Genomic DNA, 20,783 nt, shown 5'->3' on the forward strand with positions numbered 1-20,783 from the left:
GAAATACATGTGACTGGTATAAGTTTTGCCTTATCTACTGGGTCAGGGGTTTTTGTTCATTTCATTCTTTATCTTTGTGTCCATGGAATATGCCTTCTGAAATATCACAGCAGTGCATGTATTTGCAGATTATTGATGGGCTTAAGACAAAAAGAGTGATGCTTTCAGTAAAATATTCTTGACCACAGAATTATCTGTTCTTTTTAGCAAGAGAACATAGAACCCTGTAGAAAGGGACCTTTTCTACATGTCTCTATGGGACAAGTAATGAGAAAATGGATTAATTTTGCAACTTCTCCTGGAGGCCATTATGCTGGTTGGGACAGTTGGAGTTTCATAGGATTTAGGTCCAGCTATCTGCATATGCCCAGCCATTAAAATTTACCTAGATGTCTTTTACAAGGAGGAAGACTTGAGTCAGATTGCATTTGGTTTCTGAAAATAGCTAACCTGGCTGCATGGAGAGAATGAGATGAACTAATGGTTCATCACTGCCAAACATTAAAAAAATGCTCAATCTACATTTCTTAAAGAAGTCTCTCAGTTTTTAATTTATAAAATGAGAATAGAAATATTATAATACTTTTCAAGGATGTTTGAAGCTCAGTCATAGATACTGAGGGAACTTTAACTGAGTTGTTAGATAGTGTAGGCTCTATTAGCTGGAAAAGGAGTGCATACCAAACTGAATTTACTGACACTCAGCTCATATTTGCTTAGGAGATTGTCTCAGAACAGATGAGTGTGAGACATGTTTATTTTAAGTCTGCACAAAATTAGACCTTGAAAATCTTTTTGAGAATTTCTTCATGCTTGCCTAGAGTGACTAGGTGCCTTGCCTTTTTTAACTAATACTGTATTTAAAACATATTTATAATAAATGTACTTGCATGCTATCTAATATAAATAATTGACTACTTAGAATAAATATTCATGATCTCAGGCATAAAACTCACTGAGGACTAAGTCAGTTGTGAGCCTGTTTCTGTCTTCACATCCATATCACTGACCTTCTGACAGTACCCTGCAGATTTTCCATCTTACCAGTTTAAGCTGTAAATTTTCATCCCAATAAGCAACTGTCTGTTTTTCTGACATAGCCACAGCTCTTCTTCTTGTGTTGTGTTCAGCCAGTTGGCATCCACAGGATGTCAGAGCATATCACAAGTGAGGAGGCTTAACCTTTCAAAACTGTTTACCTCCATATGTGACCAGTTTTTGCAGCACTGCAGTATTGTGGCACAACCTCTAAGTATAGCCTTTAGATGTGTTTCGAGGAACACTGGCTTATAAATAAATACAGTTGACAGTCTGCTGATCACAAGCCTATATTTACCACAGAGAAGTTTACATGATGTCATGAAGGATTTGACAATTAACCTTGAAAAATCCCCAAGTATATTCAACATCTATTGTAATTTTTCTGAATAAAACAAAAAATTTAAAAATAAGAAACTTATGGCACAGGGTTTATTTGGATTACAGAAGATAATCACAAAAGGGGTAAAAAAATAATTTCACTTCTATCAGAATCATGGATAGGATTTTTAAACATATTTTGGGCTTTCTATTTGATGTTTCAGCTGTGTAAACATTAGTGAAGCAGTTTGTTATACTGCTGCTTCTTCTGAGCATTTATATTGAGTTAATTCAGAAGAAAAGTTGGCCATGTCTACTTTCCCTCTTGGAAGGTAATTCTAATTGTGCTTTAGGCTTATCTTGGATTTTTCATTGAGTTCTATTCTTTAAGAAGGAGCTTCAGCACAGAAGAAAAGCAAGCTCATGGGTGCATGACTGATGGAAGTAAGAAAAAAGATACACGGGTACCTTAACTGGATAGAACCCTGGGAAGAGCATAGGAAGCTTTAACAGTTAGCAGAAGAACACTACCACTGAAAACATAGTTCAAGTCTGGGGAAAACTAATTTTCCCAGACAGGCAGTGAAGAAGTTCTCAGCAAGGGACTGGGTCAGTATTCCCTCAGGTTACATTTCCAAATCTTTAACTGAATTGGAGCTGGCACTAAGGACTCAACATAAGGGTTTATTTTGAGCTATAGTAGGAGTCTTATAGCAAGCTTAACATCAGTGATATTTTTAGATGTGGAGATCTTGGCCCATAGGATTTCATCTGAAGTTCTTTAATTTCTAATTCCCACTGACATCAGGGGCGTTAAGCATTTAATTATTGCTGAAGCCTAAGTTACTTTTGAAACTGGAAACCAGACATTTCACAAATTTCTTATGATGGATTTAAGATTACTCAAATCCTATTGAGTTATGCATTTCCTTTGCACCTTGTTGTACCAGGGGTCAACAAACAAGAAGTTTTACCCCTAAGGTGAAATGCTGGCAAGTACAGCCAGAACAAGAGAAAATTGTATTAAAAATCAGTTCTTTATGTTCCTCAGCAGTACTCTTTTCCTTCTGTGTGACTATGTGCTCCTACTGAAAAGCAGTTCTGGTGAGCCTTCTTTTTCCCCACTGAAAGACTCACAGGTGTTTTATGGTTGCTTGCAATGCATTAAACCTTTGCTCAGCTTTCCTCCCTCCCTTACTCTCTTCTCTCACAAACATTTAGCTTACATGGTTCTCTAAGGCTTTGATACTTTGCAGCTGAGGAAAGAGCCGTGCACTGCTTGGCAGGCTGACCTATTTCACAAACACAGGCAATTACTCCCACCATGGAGCAGCCCTTAATTCATAGTCAGGGACTGCAGAAGAGCTTTCTGGTGTGCAGCAATCCCCTGATGCCCTGGGAGGCAAGCAGCTGTTCCCTCCTGTGCAGAGACTGTGGCCTTGGGAAAAGAGACATGGCTACACTCCTCCAAAGCTTGTCAGCTGAATCAATAATCCTTTAAAACTGTCAGCAGCAAAGGCAAATGACAGCCACCTTCAAGCTCCTTTAATTTATGCCAGGATAATGTGTTGGCAAACTCCCTCAATCCATCCTCCTACTCTGAGGGCCAAGGACCTACATTTCCTATGTCAAATGTGTGTGATTATGTAAGTGTCTGTCTTCAGAAGTGCAAAGGGTTCTTTCATTAATTTCATCCTGGGAAAGCTAAAATGAGCCAGCTAATTATATCAGCAACTTATTTAATTAATTGAAAATTTAGCCAACGTATGTGGTGCTTGCCTTTCAAGATGTAAAGGCATCCTGTGCTGCAGCTGCCTGCTGCATCGAGCCCACCTGGATTGGCATCCCATTTTTCCTCAGCTCTGCTATCATGCATGCCCTATAAAGTCATTTATTATACAAATTGGCTACTTCAATTCTTTTTCCTGGATGGTGTTTGCATTTTTAAAATGCAGTGTGGAGTGTTTGCTCATTAGTCAGTATTCTTTAGCTGTCACTCAAAATAGCTGCATGACTTGATTCCCTTCTGGTTAAAAAAAAATTAACAGAGAAACTGCCAGTCAAGTTTACCAAACAGTCCAACAATAGAGAAATTGTAAGCCCAGAATATTCTCCAGTTTCTGTAATTATACACTGAGCAGAGTAATAGAATAATTGGCATTCATTACATGAGTTTAAGTGTTCACATTAGAGACTTCTATTTTGAGGACATTATTACCATGCAGTAATAATTCAGTTCAGCTTGGTGATACCTAGAATACAATAGCTTTTGTAGAGTTAGGGAAATTTGTTAATATTCTACTTGCAAATAAGCCAGTAAAATTTCTGCTCGATTCCTAAAGATGCAAAAGAAGTTTTTAAAGACAAGTGGCAAATCTTGATTATTTCAGAAAATAACTGATTTAGGCAAATATCCTTATTTAGGGGGTGCTGCTATTAAATTGCTATTTAAAAATCAGAGTGTATATCCTGTAGACCTCAGAAGTTCCAGCTGTGGATGTAGAATGTGCCACTGGCCAAAAATGATGAATTCAAGTTGCAGTGTTTGATTGAATAATTGTACTGAGTATATCAGGTAAGATATTTTTAAAAGGCCCATAAGGATTTACTGAACCAAATACCACTAATGACCCATAGAATTTATGCTCATAAATTTATGCTCATAGAATTTATGTTCAATCCTCAAGCCTCTCAGATGAGGAAAGCCATAGGAATTATGCCTCTGAAAAACTAATCTAAGAAGAATTAATTCACCTAACAGTCTTTGCCAGTGAATTAGCACAAAACCCGTTGGAAATTTGTGTTCACAAATGTGAAGCCTTGAACAAATATATCACCACTGTGATAATCTTCTGAATGGCATCTAAGGCTGGAAAAACTCCAGAAAAACATCTCTCAAACTCAACCCAAAGGCATGCTAGTGTTTGCAGCAGGCATTCTCAGCATGCTTGAAACACAGTGGTTAAACACTCTCTTGGGTGAGCACAGGCATCACCACCAGTTGTAAGACGATAAACTAAGCCCTTCTTGATCTAGAATGTAAAAAGCTGCTAAGTTGCTAAGACAGCTTGATTTATATAGCTCTTGAGAAATGGCAGTTGTGACAATTCTGAATTGTAGTTGCTAGCCAAGTGCTTGAAAGAATGAAATAAATACCTGTCACTGCCCGCAACTGTAAAACACATCATTCAAAAACATTCTCTCCTTCATGCTTTTACCTATTTTCAAAGCCCATTTGCTTTTGATAGATTAAGTGGGACTCAACTGGCTCCCAAAATATACAAGTTGTATATATTTTTGGTAAACTGATTGCTCAGGAAAGAAGTTTCTGAAGATCCAGCTTAATGCTGATGAGTCAATGTCTGCAGTGCAGACACAGATTGTAATGCTGGCTTATGGGCAGGGGGCTCGAGTCCTCTGATAAGCACAGCACTGATGCAGGCAGATCATTTGGTGTGTGAAAGTTTAGCCAAGGAGTCTGCTGCCCTGTGGTGCTGAGATGCCATTGAAGCCATGCTCTTTGTGCCTTGGAGAATAAAACTGCTCTAAAACTCCTGGGTTCCTACTCTTCAAAAGGCTTTGTAGGTTGGTATTTCAGGCAAACCATTCAGCTCCTTTTTCTCTGGTTCATGCATCAGGAAAATGGATGTCATACCGACATTCTTCATCAGCTATTTTAGGAATAATGTAATGACTGCAGAGAATACTAAAATATTTTGAGAAAAGGTGTTAGATCTGCAGAGAATTGTTAAATGTCCCATTCACGGGAACACGCACATTCTGGCAGCCAACGTTGCTCCTCTTGAAGAGCTTAGAGGAATACAATGGAGCTATAAGGGGAAATTTTGTCACCTTTTCAGCATGGATAAAGGAGAGGGAATCTTATACTGGAGACAGAAATTATGTCTTTTATTAACTGAGTATTGTCAGACAAAATTTTTTGTACAAACATCTCCTGCATTTCCCATAAGCCTCTGAGATACTCAGTTTATGAACTCTTTGCACTGAGAATAGGCTGTGTTGAGATCATACCTATGACTTTATCTATTTTAATGTTAAATTATGAATTTATGGATCTAGGTACTCTGTGAATAGCATAAAATATTTTAATGCAGACAGAAACACAGGGTGATGGCAAATAATTACAAATATATTCCTGCAGTCTATGGAACTTTACCTGATTACTTGACTATTTTATTCAGAGTTTCCTCACCTCATTATGAGAAAGAGAGGTAATGAAAATGTATAAAGGCACAGGGCAGGGGTTATTCTGATGACATAACTTAGGAAACAAGAGTGCTAGTCAGAACAGAAGAAAGTGAATTTAAATGCCCTAGAAAATGAAGTCTGCTTTGGAAAAACTAGGAAGCAGTGAATTTCCTTGCTGACTTGATAGTTACTCATACAAGCAGACCTTTGTCCTCAATATGACATCTTGTATTAAAATACGAAGCAGGTAGTACCGGTAAAACTTGCTTTAAAATTCAGAAGAATATTTGTTTCCTATGAAATTCATTGTTGTAGCAGGATCTATTGTCCAAAAAAAAAAAAAAAATTAATAAATAACCATAGTTACCAGGACTTCAAAAAAAAGCCTATCTGCCTAAGGAAAGCAGATGAGCTGGCTTGGGGGGAACACCTGAAGAACAGCAAATAGGTGCTACCTGTGTGTGACTACACACAGGCTGGAAACCAGAGCTGTGCTTTGCTGGGACAGGATGCTGCTGCCAAGAGGAGTGAACATGAGAGGGCAGCTGTCTGGTTTTATGGAGGACCACAACACATTTCTGAACCAGACAGCTCTGATCTCAATGCTCCAGTCACCAAGAGGTTTTATCTAAAGGCAGATACATAGGCACCTGTCCCGGTGCTGGGATGGGTACAGGGGTGTGGAGATACCAGATGAGATGAACGTAGGAAGGGAGGAAGAGAGCTAAGAATCTGGAGCACCTCTACAGAAAACAAATATATGAGCTGGGAAACCTGTGGGAAAACAAGAAATATAAGGAACATTGGGAAAAAAGCAGTTTGAAAACCCTGCAGGTGAGGTGACAAAGAGAAAAGGAAGGTGGTCTCAGGCAGCATCAAGGGAGGTGATGCTGAGTCCTTTTGGGGTCAGAAACAGTAGAAGGAAAATATGTAGAACTGAAATGGACAAGATGTTTAATCTATGGTTAATTGTTTTGTGAGAGGAGAAGGAAGAGTTGAGTATCTCAGAAAGATACATTCAATCACACTCTTTCCCCTCGACAGACATTGCTTTTCAATAAAAAAATAAGGAAAATATCTAAATAACTTTGTATTCTTATACTGTTCTAAACATAATCAAAGCAAAATTTCTGTCTCCTGTTTCCCAGACCGGGTTAAGATTTGGAAAAAAATTAATAATTTAAGTATGCTAGGTTATTGCAAAAGTGTTGCATTTATTCCTTGGCTAGTATCAATGCCCATAATATGCTGTTTCAAACTAGTCAGAAACAGCAATAGAAAAATCTGAAACTCATTACTGTATAACCAGGCCAGAAGTGCTAAGAGTTCAAATTAAATGCTAGGAGCTCAAAATAGAATTCATCTTGGTATCCTAACATTAAAACTTGTAGAGACATAGAGACAATCTACATACAAACTGAATGGATTTCTGATTAATGTGAAATATTTTTTTCCCACCAGTGCTGGAGTGTATTTTGTGTGTGCTCTAGTAAGAACCACAATTATTTTTAAAAAAATGCATAACCTATTTACTTCATCTCTCTGTGGAAGATCATTTACTCAAATAGATCATGGAACTTTTTTTTCTCTAACTGGGAATCTGAACTCTTTGAAGTGTATTTTCATATTACCTTTCAAATCTCAGAATGGGATATTAGTTTGTCATGGTGTTGGTTTTGCTTCTTTGCTTGGCAGTGTGTTTATGGCATGGCTCAGAGGGCTTTCTATGAGCTTTGTTTTCTAAAGAATAGTTATGTTTCTAATTGACTGAGAGGGATGAGTTATCTAAGTGCAGTAGCAGAGATAAGCTATTTTTCTGCAGGCTGAATGAAGAGTCATTCACAGCTGCACATCCAAACAACTACCAAATCTGAAGGAAAATAGCATATTTCTTAGCATACCTTCCCCCAGTCAAGGGCATGCACACTATCCTCTTTTCTTTCTAAATCAAAATTAATGGGGTGGACCAGAGTAACCATACTCTACTAATCTAGTATTTTCAACAATACAGGTAGAACTACTGCTCCTGGGCTTTTATCAGTTGTTACTGGATTTTTATATCAAATTGTTTACTTATATAGTAAAGGCAGGGCAGCCCCAACGATGGTGAGAAAGTGATGCATCTGACTCCATTGATATCAGAAGGCTAATTGATTACTTTATTATACCATAGTATTCTATACAATATTACTCTGAATCTAAACTGAATCTGCACAAGCACCCAACTCAGCTCAGCTGCCCAGAATCTCATGACTGTCTGCTGACCGACAGTCTGCACACGCGCTTGGCCCTGATAGGCCAAGGGAACAAAACACCATCACTCTGGGTAAACAATCTCCACATTGCATTCTACTTTGGCACAACACAGGAGCAGCAAATAAGAATTGTTTTGATCATTCTTTTCTCTGCTTTTCTCCCTGCTTCTCTCAGGTTCAGAGAATGTGAATCCCACATACTTAGGTAACTGTTATAGATGGAATGCTTTATTATTTTTATTCTCTTCGTTAAAATGTCCCAGTGATGTGAGTTGATAACTTCTTGATCATCAATGTCATAAAAATGCCTTGCTAATCTGCTGTCACACTGTACCAAAAAAAACAATAAATCAAATAAATATTAGGCATGCAGCTGACTGTCACTTCCCCCTTTGTGTCGGCAGAGAATCTGATTTACAGTCACACTACTGTAAAAACTAATACTCATTTATCTGCACTTTGAGGTAGATGTTCAGTAATCTTTAAAACATGATCTAAGTGTTTGAATTCCATTTGCAGGGCCCTCTTTGTGTTCTGTGTCCAGCCTGAACTATTTCATGTTCCAGCCTGGAGGACCCTGGCGTGTATGTCTGGAGACACTGAAATATTACATTTTAACAAAATATTGGAGAAGTAGATAAGTTCAAAAAAAGGAGAGCGCCTATTAACATACATTCTTCAAGCAGCAAAAATAATGAAGCCTCATTTCCTGCCTTAACCACTGCCCTGAGAATATATCCATTTTTTTTCTCAGATCCCCTGGGTTGTCACACTGTGCTGTTCACTCCCTTCTTTATTCTGAGTTCTCTCTCATGACTTTTGGTTTGGATGGCTAAGAGGCAATATCTGCTGGGATTAGCTCAAAGTTACATCTTTGTGAATTTGCCAGCTGCCAGGGACATATTTATTCACTTACTAATTGGTCCCTAGCTGTTGCAATAAAATTGCCTGAAGGCATAAAAATGCCTGAAATTCAGGCATAAAAATGAAATGCCTGAAGTCCACTATGCTTTAAATGGGAACATTTCTTTGGGCCCTTCTCTAGCTGCTGTCTTCCCTAAACCTCACAGAACTCAGCATCTTTGAGACATCTGTTTCTGTGTCAAATTCTGTTGAAATCAATTGTTCATTCTTAACAATTACCATAGAGCACACTGATGTGCAGATGCATAAAGAAACAAAACTAAAAATTTTATAAGGAAGTGTGCACAGAAATAAACATTAATATAGATTGTCCTGACTTTAATTCATCAGAAAATAATAGAAATGGCAACTGTGTACTCAGGTAACAAAGAATTAGAAGTGAGACAGTAGAATTCTGCAAACCTTTTTGTTTATTGGATATCAAGTCTTGTTACCCAGACTTGTAATCATTCACTGACAAGCTCAGAAGTCAGAATGATCACAGCAACTATAATGAATAATGTATAATTTTTTTTTAAATTCATATGACTTAAAATCACATGAGATCTTGAAGCAGGAAGGAGTAGAGCTCATTTAAAGAGTACTAAAACCTGTCATCTAGATGGATATGGAAATAAGGAAAGAATAAGTGAGGGAGTGTTCAGGAGCACCTACTAAATGCCTGTCCTCGCTCTCATCTTGTTTGATAGCCTTATGGATGATGACATGTATCATTTGCCAGCTGGGTTTCCAGTGACTGGCATTTCCAGGCTTTGCACAGAGATGTGAGGGTAGCTGATAGTGCTTAGGACAGCTGCCATCACAGGCCAATCTGACTGACTGGTCAAAACTTATCACCACCAGCTAAATATGGTTTAATACAGGAAAGTGTATTTTACAATCAGAAACACACCCATAGGATGGGTGTGACAGACCCATTGTCTGTTTTGGAGAACAATAATTCAGAAGATTGCAGAGCAGGAGAGAGAAGAGCTTTTTTGTGAGATCTTGGTGTCAAGTTGACACTTTGAACCTTATATTGATCCATGCATGAAGAGGAAAAAAAAATATACAGTAGAGGCATTAAAAAGATCAAACCAATTTGAACACCACCAATAAGACCACTGTGCCCTGTTCTGTGACTCACAGCTCCTGGAGGAGGGAGCTACTCAAGGAAATTCAAAGGACAGGAAAAAAATGGTCTCAGAGGCCATCAATCAACCATTGGGATATAAGTCTTTTAGGAACTCATAAGCCTAGAATATTGGGGAAAGGCTGAAGGAGTAATTCAATCACTTTCTCTGGGTACTTATACATTTGAAAAAAAAAACCAAAACTTAATGACAGGAGCCAGGGGAACTTTTTCAATCTTCCAGACAAGTAGCAGAAATGGAAATTAGATTCATCTAAACTTGCATCAAGGAGCAAATTTTTGGCACAAGCCACAGATAAATATTGGAAAAGCTTTTCAGAGGAAATTTTGAGTCATTATTTTGCTTGGTATATTCAAATTGCGTCAGTTTTTCTGTCTGCGTGTAGTATATAACTCTAAATATGCCATACATACAGAATGTGTGCAATACTTACCTGCACATATCATGTGTATATATTCCAACTATATCACTCATAGGTATGACTGGTAGATATATAGCTGTAGATCTTCCTTACTGAAAATGAATAATTTTGCAACTAATAATGAAGACAAAGATGTAAATATGAGACCTAAAATAATCCAAGCATGGCATGAGCTGGAAGCAGAATTAATCTTCAAAATACACTGAATATTCTTCAAAACAGCTTGTTAGGCTTTGCTTCAATTTACATTATCTCCACAGTAGGTGAAAGTATGGATTTTCTTTTGAGATGGAGGAGGAAAGGTTAGTGATTGCTTTTTCACTAACAGAAAAATAAGTCTATTTAATGAATTACTGTGAAAATACTCTTGAACTTTTATTGAAGTGAAAGAAACGTAGCAAAGAGTTTGATCTAAAGGAAACTTCTTCATGTACTAACATGAACTAACAGCTCCAGTTTTTCCTTTGCTAAGTGGGATTGAACAAATACTAAATTGATTTATTTTTCAGAGTGACACTAATTGTGTTTTGTCCCTGAGCATCATATCAAGCATTATCCTCAACATCTCTTGTGAACTTAGAGAAGTTTAAAAGACAAACACAAAAAAATGCTTCGTATACAAAATGTTTCTTAGACAGATTGCGTCAAATAAGGTACTAACTTCAGAGCGATTTTAATGTGCAAGTGGGAGAAATAGCAGTTCCTTAATGAGGGCTGAAATTTATCTCCTTTCAGAAAGCCAATATCAGCCTATGAACCACTGAAAGCCAATCCTAAAATCATGACTTAAGGAGATTTAAGGGCCCCATGCTATCTTTGCATGGAGTCAATATTTTTTTTTGCCAGTGACCTGGTCCCATGTTATTGATTTGTAATAAAACTTGGTATAAGATATTTGGGATATTTCTAGAGCCAGTGTGATAGTGCTATTTGAAGTTTAGGATTTGCTGACTATGTCTTGAAAAAAATATTCAGAAGAGATAGTTTGAATTTGCCAGATTCTATTTCTGATACGTTCCACCATATTGCAGCCACTATGATCATTTCAAGCTGTTTTGCTTGTGGGATGCTTGCAGAAAACATATCAGAAATCTTGGTTAATAGTAAAAATGTGTATCTTTCATCAGCTTATTTCAGGCTTAGGAAAATTGTCTTCACCTGGTTACTACTGAGGGCTTCTGAGTAAAAAACTGATGCCCTGAAAAATTTTAATTTTTAAAACTCTGAAGGTCCATGAAAAATTATGCTTAAGTTATTTGAATCCTACACAACTTCAGCCAAATCAATGGCTGAAAACCAAAGGTAGATAAATTCAGACTGGAAAAGTGCATATTTAATGGCAAGGCAAGTGTCCCTTGGAAGGATGCTTTGTCCCTTGCCTGAAACTTTTGAATTCTTTTTTCACTTCTTTGAACACAATTATAGAATTTACTTGTTGTTCATGATGCAATGTGTGGCTTATATTTTACATTAATTTTTACTGTGCTGTCTCACTTTCAATATATCTCTACATCTCTGAAGCACTTTACTGAAGTATCAATTTTTTTATATGTTTCACTAAAAAAATTAAGGTGCTGAATTTGTTGTGATTATATTAAACTAAAACACAAAAGATTTTATAGGTGCTTCCTTTTCCAGAATTTGTACTTTTCTCTACAGGCATTGAAAAACTGGATTTTAGTAACCTTCCAATTCTCCCGGGTATTCGGTGCATTCTTCTCCCACATCCTGTCATTAAATCTCAGGAAATAATGTGACAGCTTTGATATTCTCAGACATCAAATTTTGAGGCAGCCAGTACATTGTAGGTCACGAGCAGGTGGTGAGACACCCTTCAGAGAAAGGAGGGTTTACAGTATTTTGAGGAATGTTTCATGTATCCCTGTGCAAGGAAAAAGTCATTTTCTTGTGTGGTCCTGGAGGGAACAGACACAACCTGGCCCCTAAAGCCATGACCATATGTACAGTTTGTGCATGCAAAAATATATTGAAATGAGGTGATTCATGTGATGGGTTGACCTTGGACTGCAGACAGACACCCACCCAGCTGCTCATTTACTCTGCTTCCTCAACAGGACAGGGTAAGAAAAGAGAACAAAAGACTTTTTGGGCTGGGGTAAAGGCAGGGAGATACTTCACCACTTACCACCACAGGCAAAACAGACTCAACTTTAAATATAATAATTTATATAATTTATTGCCAGTGAAAACATGTGGATAGTGAGAAACATGGACTAATTAAAGCAAGATTTCTCCCCTATATTCCCTTTTTACCACACTAAACTTCATTCTTTCATCCCTGACCCTTCTGCCTTCCCCTTCCATGTGGAACAGGAGGAGGGGGGATGGGGAGTTACAGTCAGTCCAGTACCATTTTCTCTCTCCTGCTTCTTTCTCCTCACACTTTTCATCTGCTTCAGCACGGTATCTCTCCTACATGGTATAGTTCCTTCAAGGAAAAACTGCTCCAGTGTGGGCTTTCAAAAGACCATACTTTCCTTCAAGAATTATCCAGAGGCTGGGCTGTAGGCTGTAAATACTCTCCATCATGGTCCTTCACAGGCAGTGGGAAATTACCTGCTCCACCATGATTCTGTCACACATTTGCCTGGAAAACTTAATCCCCTTCCTTCTTCTTTCACCTCAGTGCTTGCATGGCTGCTCTCTCATCCTTATTTCCCCCTCTCCTCTGCCTATTAGACAATTTTAAATGTCCATTCTTAAATATGTTTTCCAGAGGCACCAACATATTGGCTGATGGGCTCAGCTGCATTCTGTGGTGTGTCACTTTGGAGCTGGCTGGAAACTGGCTGGAAACAACTGTGTCCCACATGGGACAGGCTCTGACCTCTCCTCATGGAGGCCACCCCATGTGTCTCCCTGCCAACACTTGGACACCTGACACCCAATTAGAAAACAATTAGAAAACAGTTTCATGGGAAATTGATTAGGAAACCGATGCAGTTTGTAGCACCACCATGCTTTCAATTCAACAGACTTATTTCCAAATTTTGTAACCCTTTCAGTTCTAGTTTTGTATTGTTGCTCTGAGTGTTTTTAATCCAAAGTTTTACATTCTTGCCCTTTTTCATGTGTGGGTTCAGTCCACACCTGCAGCAGTGCCAAGCCAGCCACCAACATCTGGTGGGCCCCTGCCCTGTGAGCTGAGAAGGATGGCGTGCAAACCTTGGGGCAGGTGACACAGTGACTTTGCAAAAGAAACAAATGCTAATACTAATTTTCTCCCTGTTCATGCTTATGCACTCTTACAGACTAAGTTATATATGTATTTTTTTAATTTTGTGTACTCTTTAATAGAAGACTTAAATAATCTAAATGGCATTTATGATTTATATCGTCGGGAGGATGGGGAGTTCACTTTAATATTTTTCCAAAGCATTTCCCATAAAAAAAGTTCCAGGTGATCTTGTTAGATGCCATGGAATGAAAATCTGTGTGGACAGTTCCTCCAAATCAGTGAAATATATGAGGACAAAATTTGTACAGAAGCTGCATAAGCAAGAGCATATAAAAGCTTGACAGAAAAATGCTGGTGAAATCACAGAAATGTGGGCCAGCAGAAAGGCATTTCCTCAAGAGTTAAGTTCTAACAGGATTTTTACATGTCTGGTAAACTCCATCTTTTTCTCATTCTCCTGCTGGGTGGCAGAGAGAAGGGCTGCTGCTGCTGCTGCTGCTGCCATAGGTGCTGTGGAAGGTGTCTGTGCATGGGACAGAGCAGTGCAGGTGGAGCTGTCTCCCATAGATGGTGCCCTATATTTAACTTAGCATTAGGTTGTCATGATGTTTCTTAAGAGCTAATGGCAGGGGCTTGTTCTTCTTGGGGTTGCTGTATTCTCCAAATAATCCCTTGATTTCTTGCAGCAGGCTCAAGGCATTGAAAGCCCTGAAATGGAGAAATCATGGAAATGAGCCTGGAGTCAGTGGGTATGTTTGTGCTGCACATACTTCACTGGAATAAAAGACACCAAATTACCTAACAGACAAGGAGTCTAGCTGTGAAAGTACAGAATCTAAGTTTAGACTCCTAACAGGCAAAATGATCTCATGCTGTCTTGCCAAGCCTGGCAGCACACAGACTGCTCGGCACACATGAGTACCTGGTGGTTGTCACTGCCAGTGAAGGACTGGACTTGATTGGTGGCTAATGAGGACTCCTAAACTGAGAATTTTAAGTTTAACACATCTTTAGTAGAGCAAGAAAATAACAAATCTTAGAAAAAAGTAATTGAAGGGGAAGAGATCACCCAGCATGGGAGCTAGTAACTGGCCTTAGCTGGGGTATTCTGAGAGTGAGACTTCCATTCAAGTATCTGAAGCAGCCAATTACTTCTACAGATAGAGGAGAAGGTAGTGGAGCTTTTGGTGTCTGTGAAGAAAGAGAGATCTCAATTACTTACTGTGGTCTTTTGAAAGACAGGAGAGAGGCAACTTTCATGGTTCTTGTGGTCCCTGCATACCAAGTTGCCTCTCTCTATCTGTGTTGATTGTATTCATAGTTTCTAATACAATTCCTGAAACATTAGCAAAAACTGGGTAAAACAGTTAGTTTGGATTTAGGGGCAAGACAAAGGGAGACTGTGCTTGATTTTATCTTGAAATAAAATTATGACCATTGTCCATGTATTTAAAGCTATGACCAGGGTTGCTGCTCAGCAGAAGCTTCTCAACACTGTCTAAAGTTAGATTTGTTAAGGTGGATAAGACTCTGAGTGCAGCAAGAGATAAATCATTAGGCAGGTGTCCTGTACAGACCCTAAGAAACTGCTAAAGATACATAAAATAAGCCAAACTTTTGCCATTTAACTTTGGTCCTCTACACAGAATCCAGACCACTGCTGGTAAAAAATTAGGAGTAGGTAAAATGAATAAGGGTGAAAGTAATACAATACAAAGAGTATTTCTTGATTTTCAGGGCAATAACAAGTTGTTGTGGAGAGGCAAATTAAAGAAGCAGCTGGAAGCTGTAACACCAGAAGTGTCTATTGAAAGCAGCTGAGAGAAATCATGGGAGACGTTATTCCTATATATGTGCTAGCATGTTCTATGAGTATTGTGTAACACAAAGGAGGAGTAATATCAGGTGTAATTCTGACTTACATTTCAACAGGGAAGAGTTCCTCACACACATTATGCTGCATTAATCCCCCTTGGTATGCAGTGGGAGAAAGTTAAGCTGAATGTTGGCAAACTGATATTGCATCTGTGTTGCCTTGAAAATCCCCAGCTATGAATAAAGGCTGTGGCAAAAACTGGAAATGTGGACTACTGGAGACTCATCCTCAGACACTGATACTCCCATGTTTGTGAGTAGGACACAGTCTGAGTGTAAAACCACAGGAGTGGAACATTTCAGTAGGGTGCCATTTCAATCTAGTCACAATCAGATATAGTGGGAGTTAAGAAAAAAAAAAGTGCTTTTCTGACCTCAGGAAGCTTATTTCAGTTGAACAGAAAGCCTTTGATCTTGGTTTATGATAGCTAATATATGACAAAGTTGTTGACGTGGAAAGGTAATAGGATTATTTTGGCAATATGTTTATGGGGAAACAGCCCAGGTGAGAGCAAGAGTTTATATTGTTATCCATTCAGAAAATAGGAATGCATGAAACAAAAGTAAGATTCATCTTAAGGTTTCATCTCATGGTATTGATCAGGGAATGAGATCCATGAGCATCAAACACGTACTGATGACCTGGACACGTGGCCCTTGAGGTGACCAAGAGCTGCCCTTAAAGTCTGCAAGGCCTCCTGTGTACTGAACCATGTATGGAAGAACAGTATGTACACCATGACACACATTGCTGTCACACACTGTGTTTGGGAACAAAAGAATTAGTGCAGAAACCCATGGACTCTTCAAGCTGCCTGCAAGGCTGCCTCCACGTGAGTCTTTAGCTTGTGCCTACACTTGCAGAGCAGTGTGGCAAAGATGTGTAAATATAGCAAGACATTTTCTGAAGCTGGAGGGATACAGTCATGCTGTTTCCTAAAGTACAAAGATGTGAATATTATAGATCCTTGGCTGTGGTTCAGAGAAGCACCTGGAAGCTTGGATGCATGTAATGTCACTTCCCCAGCTGAGAAGAAAAATCAAAAAATAGGCTTTCTTAAAATAATGTTTCAAAGTCTCACATCCCAGGCACTGTTTTCACACCTAGATGTCCTGCTGTATTTGGTATTCCTGCTTTTAGATAAATTTACTCCTGGAAATGGTGAGATGAGTACAAGGTTTAAAGGAGGGATGAAGCAGACAGACACCTTGGCAGGAGTTTGATTTCTGAAATCAGGTTGAATGTCAAGGAGCACTTTCTCAGATCAGTTCATTTATTTGTAGGGTTTCCAGCTGTCTCGAGCTGTTCTGTCCTTATGCTATATAGGATTTATGTTCTGATATAATTAGAAGAAAAAGTCATTTATGGACCTGGATATACCTTTAATCTTTCAAGTCCAAATCAGGTTTCTCAAAAATGCCATTGAGGAGAATTCCATTGATTCTGACCTCGTTGAATCCTAGTTCTGACCTAGAATTCCTAGATTCTGACCTTGAAACAATAATACATTTGTGAATGTATTCATATCTGCATACATTTTCTTTTCCTTCATATGCATTTGCTTTCACTTGTGAAAGTCATGTGTGTTAGTTTTTTGTCTTGTCTTTAATGAGCTGTAGTTCATTGTAGTGTATTATGTATTATATTTAAAAAGTATACATAAATAAATGCCACAATCTATAAAATGCAAGCACATATCATATATGGGGAAATTAATAATTTCAGGGAAAGAAATTAAAATTATGATTGAATCAAAGCAATCCTGTTCTTAGTTTATCAGACAGAAAGTCCGATATACTCTCACTATATTAAGAACATCCGAAACTCCTTTGTAATTAAAAAGATGTCATTCCTTTATACAAATTAAGTAATACAAACCATTCAAAGAATAAAAGAGGTTAAATTGTATTTTTCACTCAAAACAGATTATAATTAGCTGCTGGCAGAATGTTGTCCTGATACAATGTACTATTTTCTTTCTGTTGTGACTGTTGTGGATGGGCTATGCTGCAAAGGCTGAAAGTGGGTATGTCCACTCCCACTCTTTGCTATTTAGGCTATTTCAGGTGTCCACTTTAGAACCATTCAAAAGCATCCTTTTGCTGATGCAAATTGTGGTGTTTCTCCTGTGCAAAGCCTGCATTTCTTTCCTCTTCAGTACAGAACTTTAGAGATCAAATTATATACTGTGGAAAATGTTGAAAGGTTCAGCTTTAGAAAAGAAAGAAACATGGAGCATGCTTTTATGCTTCCTAAGGCCATTTTAGAGAATTCCTGCTTTCTTGTTCTTGTAACAGTCTGTAGTGCATGAGCATATAGCTGCTTGTGTACATATTCACTGGGAATGGCTATTTAGTCTTAATTTAAAAGATCAAGACCCTAAATATAAGATTCATAATACAAGAGAGTCAAACACACCAGAAAGCTGCTGCAGTACCCAAAAAGAGTGCAGAGACTGCAGATGAGCAAGTAGGAAAGCTGATTTTTATTCTTCATGGACAGTGGCCCCACAGATCTTGTCCAATCTCTGTTCATTTCTGAGTGGCAAATAAGTCTTCCTGACTGCACCTGCATTGCTACAATGTTTGTTTGATAGCAATAGAAATTTATTTTAGTTCCCCTTTGAAATAGGGATAAAGAGGTTTATATGAACATATACTCAACAAATGCATCAATATATTCTAATTAATGAATTATCCATTTAGTGCTACAATAATTCACTTTATTTCTAACCATTCCCAGTGAATTATTTATATAGAGACATTTATTAGCAAACTGCCATTTGCATCACTTCTACATCATTCTTCTCATTATTAATTTACTTTCAATAATTCTTTAGTGCTTGGTCTCATCAATAAAGAAAAATGGATGGAGCCCATGAAGCATTTAACTTTATCTTAATTCTATATCCCTAATACCACTGCCAATAGCCAAGAGCAGACACAGAATATATTAACTGACAATTCCTCCCTTTTGTACATTCCCTTGTCTCCTTTTCTCTCCTGTATGCCAGTATCCCTGAGTTTGTTCTGTAAAAGCAGAAGATGATTCCCTATTAATGACTATTTAAATAACAGAATTACATAGCTATTGTACTTGCTTCTTTATGTCCCAGACAGTGGCTATGAATTAATTAGCATTAGAACAGTGGAAACTCCTGTGAGTTTAACATTGTATTTTGTGTGCATTATTGAATAATTTTACACTTCCTAATGCAAAACTGATGATATCTCTTCAAACCTCTGGGGTAGTGTGTGAGGTCATTGAAGTTAGATTTGCAAAGAAAATATATGGATTTCTCGCTCACATTATTTTTTCCTCAGCTGATAATGCTATTCTTGAGTTCTTGTCCAGAATGGCTTGTTTGTATTGAAAGATTCTTTATACTATCCATCTACCTTTCCCAACTTTTCATTTCATGAGGGAAATGAACTGTGTTTTCTCAATACTTAAAACATTCCTACAGGAAAACAAGAACTTACATTTTCAGCTCCCAGGGTTGTCATCAGAGATAATGGAAACAGAAAGGCAGCTCAGTGTGAAAAAGCAAATATACACATCAGAAATGAAAACACCAATTTATACCATGTCTCTTTCCTGTCTTCATTGCTGATAGCTTATTTTGTCCGTGAAGGAAGATTCCAGAAGTAACTTTGGTGTTTTTTTCATGCAGGCATCTGCATGGGAAGAAAAATTATGAAGTTTTATTAAAAATTCTCCCTGGAATCCTAAGTTTGCTTTATATTTCTGCTGACTGTTTGTTATTTCTTTTATTTTTGAAATGAGGGGATTTTCAATTCATGGATTCATGGGAGCTCACAACTTTATTAGCACCCTGCCAGAGAGGAAGAAACACTGGCAAACAGAATCCCTCCTGAAAGCAATGAATCTCTCTAGACTACTTACTGAGCAAAATCTTAGTGTGTTATGCCAAGTGAATTGTTTAAATAGATTTTATCTCCATAACTTACTTTTTTTGTCTTTTAAAATAAACTTTTTTGTTTTCTTTCAAAGTAAATAGCATCATGTATTTAGGCTTAAATTTAACATTTGCTATTAATACGACTTCTTAAAATTTATAATATTTAAGAAATATATTCTTGATTGTTAAGTTCTAAAGAAAGCTGTTAAATTGGGAAGAAAAATACTGGCTATGCATCCAGAACTAAAGCTTGTTGAAATGATTAAACAGCTTTTAACAGCAGACAAAAGAAATGTTTTCTTCATGCCAGTTTGATTTACTTCAATAACTAGTTCAAAGTTAAGGAACTGCTTAGAAATAGAATAAGATGAAGCATCATTATCATTAAATGGCCTATGAATAAATTCTCAGTCTGGGATCCTGAGACTTATGAATTCATTCATTAGCTGTATGTAAAATTAGCTTTGGTAGTAAACCAGTTTTAAATATAAAATGCTTGATACATTTTTTCCCTGTATACAACATTTATTGCAATTTTATTTAAATAATAAATACACTTGAAAGGCAAGGATTTTGCATTTCAATTGCAATTCCCATTTCCATCCAAAGCAGCTGGATACAAGGCGTAAGTAAATAAAAATTAATCTTCTAGTAAAGAAGAATTATCATTCATTTCTACCAGAATGCTATGTAAGTATTTATCATTTGAATACTTATGCTGATCTATACCATTTTTGAAATGGGAATGTAAGGTGTTTTTCTGGTAGTGTCTGGAAGCAACAGATTAGTTTAAAAGTCAGATTCATTTCAAAGCAGCATTTTTTTTCCTAAATTTACCTACTGACAAGAATCAAATTCCCTTGAGGAGAAAAGAATAATATACATTTAAAATAAGTATAAAAAAAGGTCTGGTTTTTTAACAATTGTTTTACAGTTTTTGTATTTTCACAAAATTAATGTTTCAAATCTTATGAGAAATAATTTCATATTGAATGCTTTAAATATTTGTCAGGTTTTATTAAAATATTATAATTTAGGGCCTTGTTAATAGGCAATTCTGTGATATATTGGAGATAGAATGGCTATATAAATTAAAATATATCACCCCCTACTTTAGGAGCATCTTCACTCATTATTTTAATTCTGTAAAAATTCCAACATTTTAAAAATAAATGTAATTTCCAGATGGAAGAAAGTAAGTTCTGACATTTTCTACTTATTAAAATTTGGTTTAAAAAGGGTGAAAATATCAAAATGGTCAATTTTTTCCCTCAGCAAGAATAAGGCAGTTTAAATTTTGATGTAACAATATTAACATAAATTTATTTTTAATAGATTTTATGTAGATTTATGCTCACATTGTCATTGATTTAGTGTATATGTAGATGATGCTGGCATTTTAATTAGAAAGACTTGGTTGCTTTATATTAGGCTTCTTTAATGGCTCATCAAAATCAGAAAATTCATATTCTTTCTTGAAAACAT

The 20,783-nt window shown here is 37.2% G+C and overlaps 1 protein-coding gene across 1 annotated transcript in view; it reads left to right on the forward strand.

The window, feature by feature from the left end:
• Nucleotides 1-20,783, forward strand: part of XKR4 (XK related 4) — a 227,874-nt gene that overhangs the window by 188,789 nt on the left and 18,302 nt on the right. The gene's annotated exons all lie outside the window — the stretch shown is intronic.

This window comes from Agelaius tricolor, unplaced genomic scaffold, assembly GCF_023055355.1.
Source record: "Agelaius tricolor isolate 1412-34295 unplaced genomic scaffold, bAgeTri1.0.p SCAF_2, whole genome shotgun sequence".
Lineage (NCBI taxonomy): Eukaryota > Metazoa > Chordata > Aves > Passeriformes > Icteridae > Agelaius > Agelaius tricolor.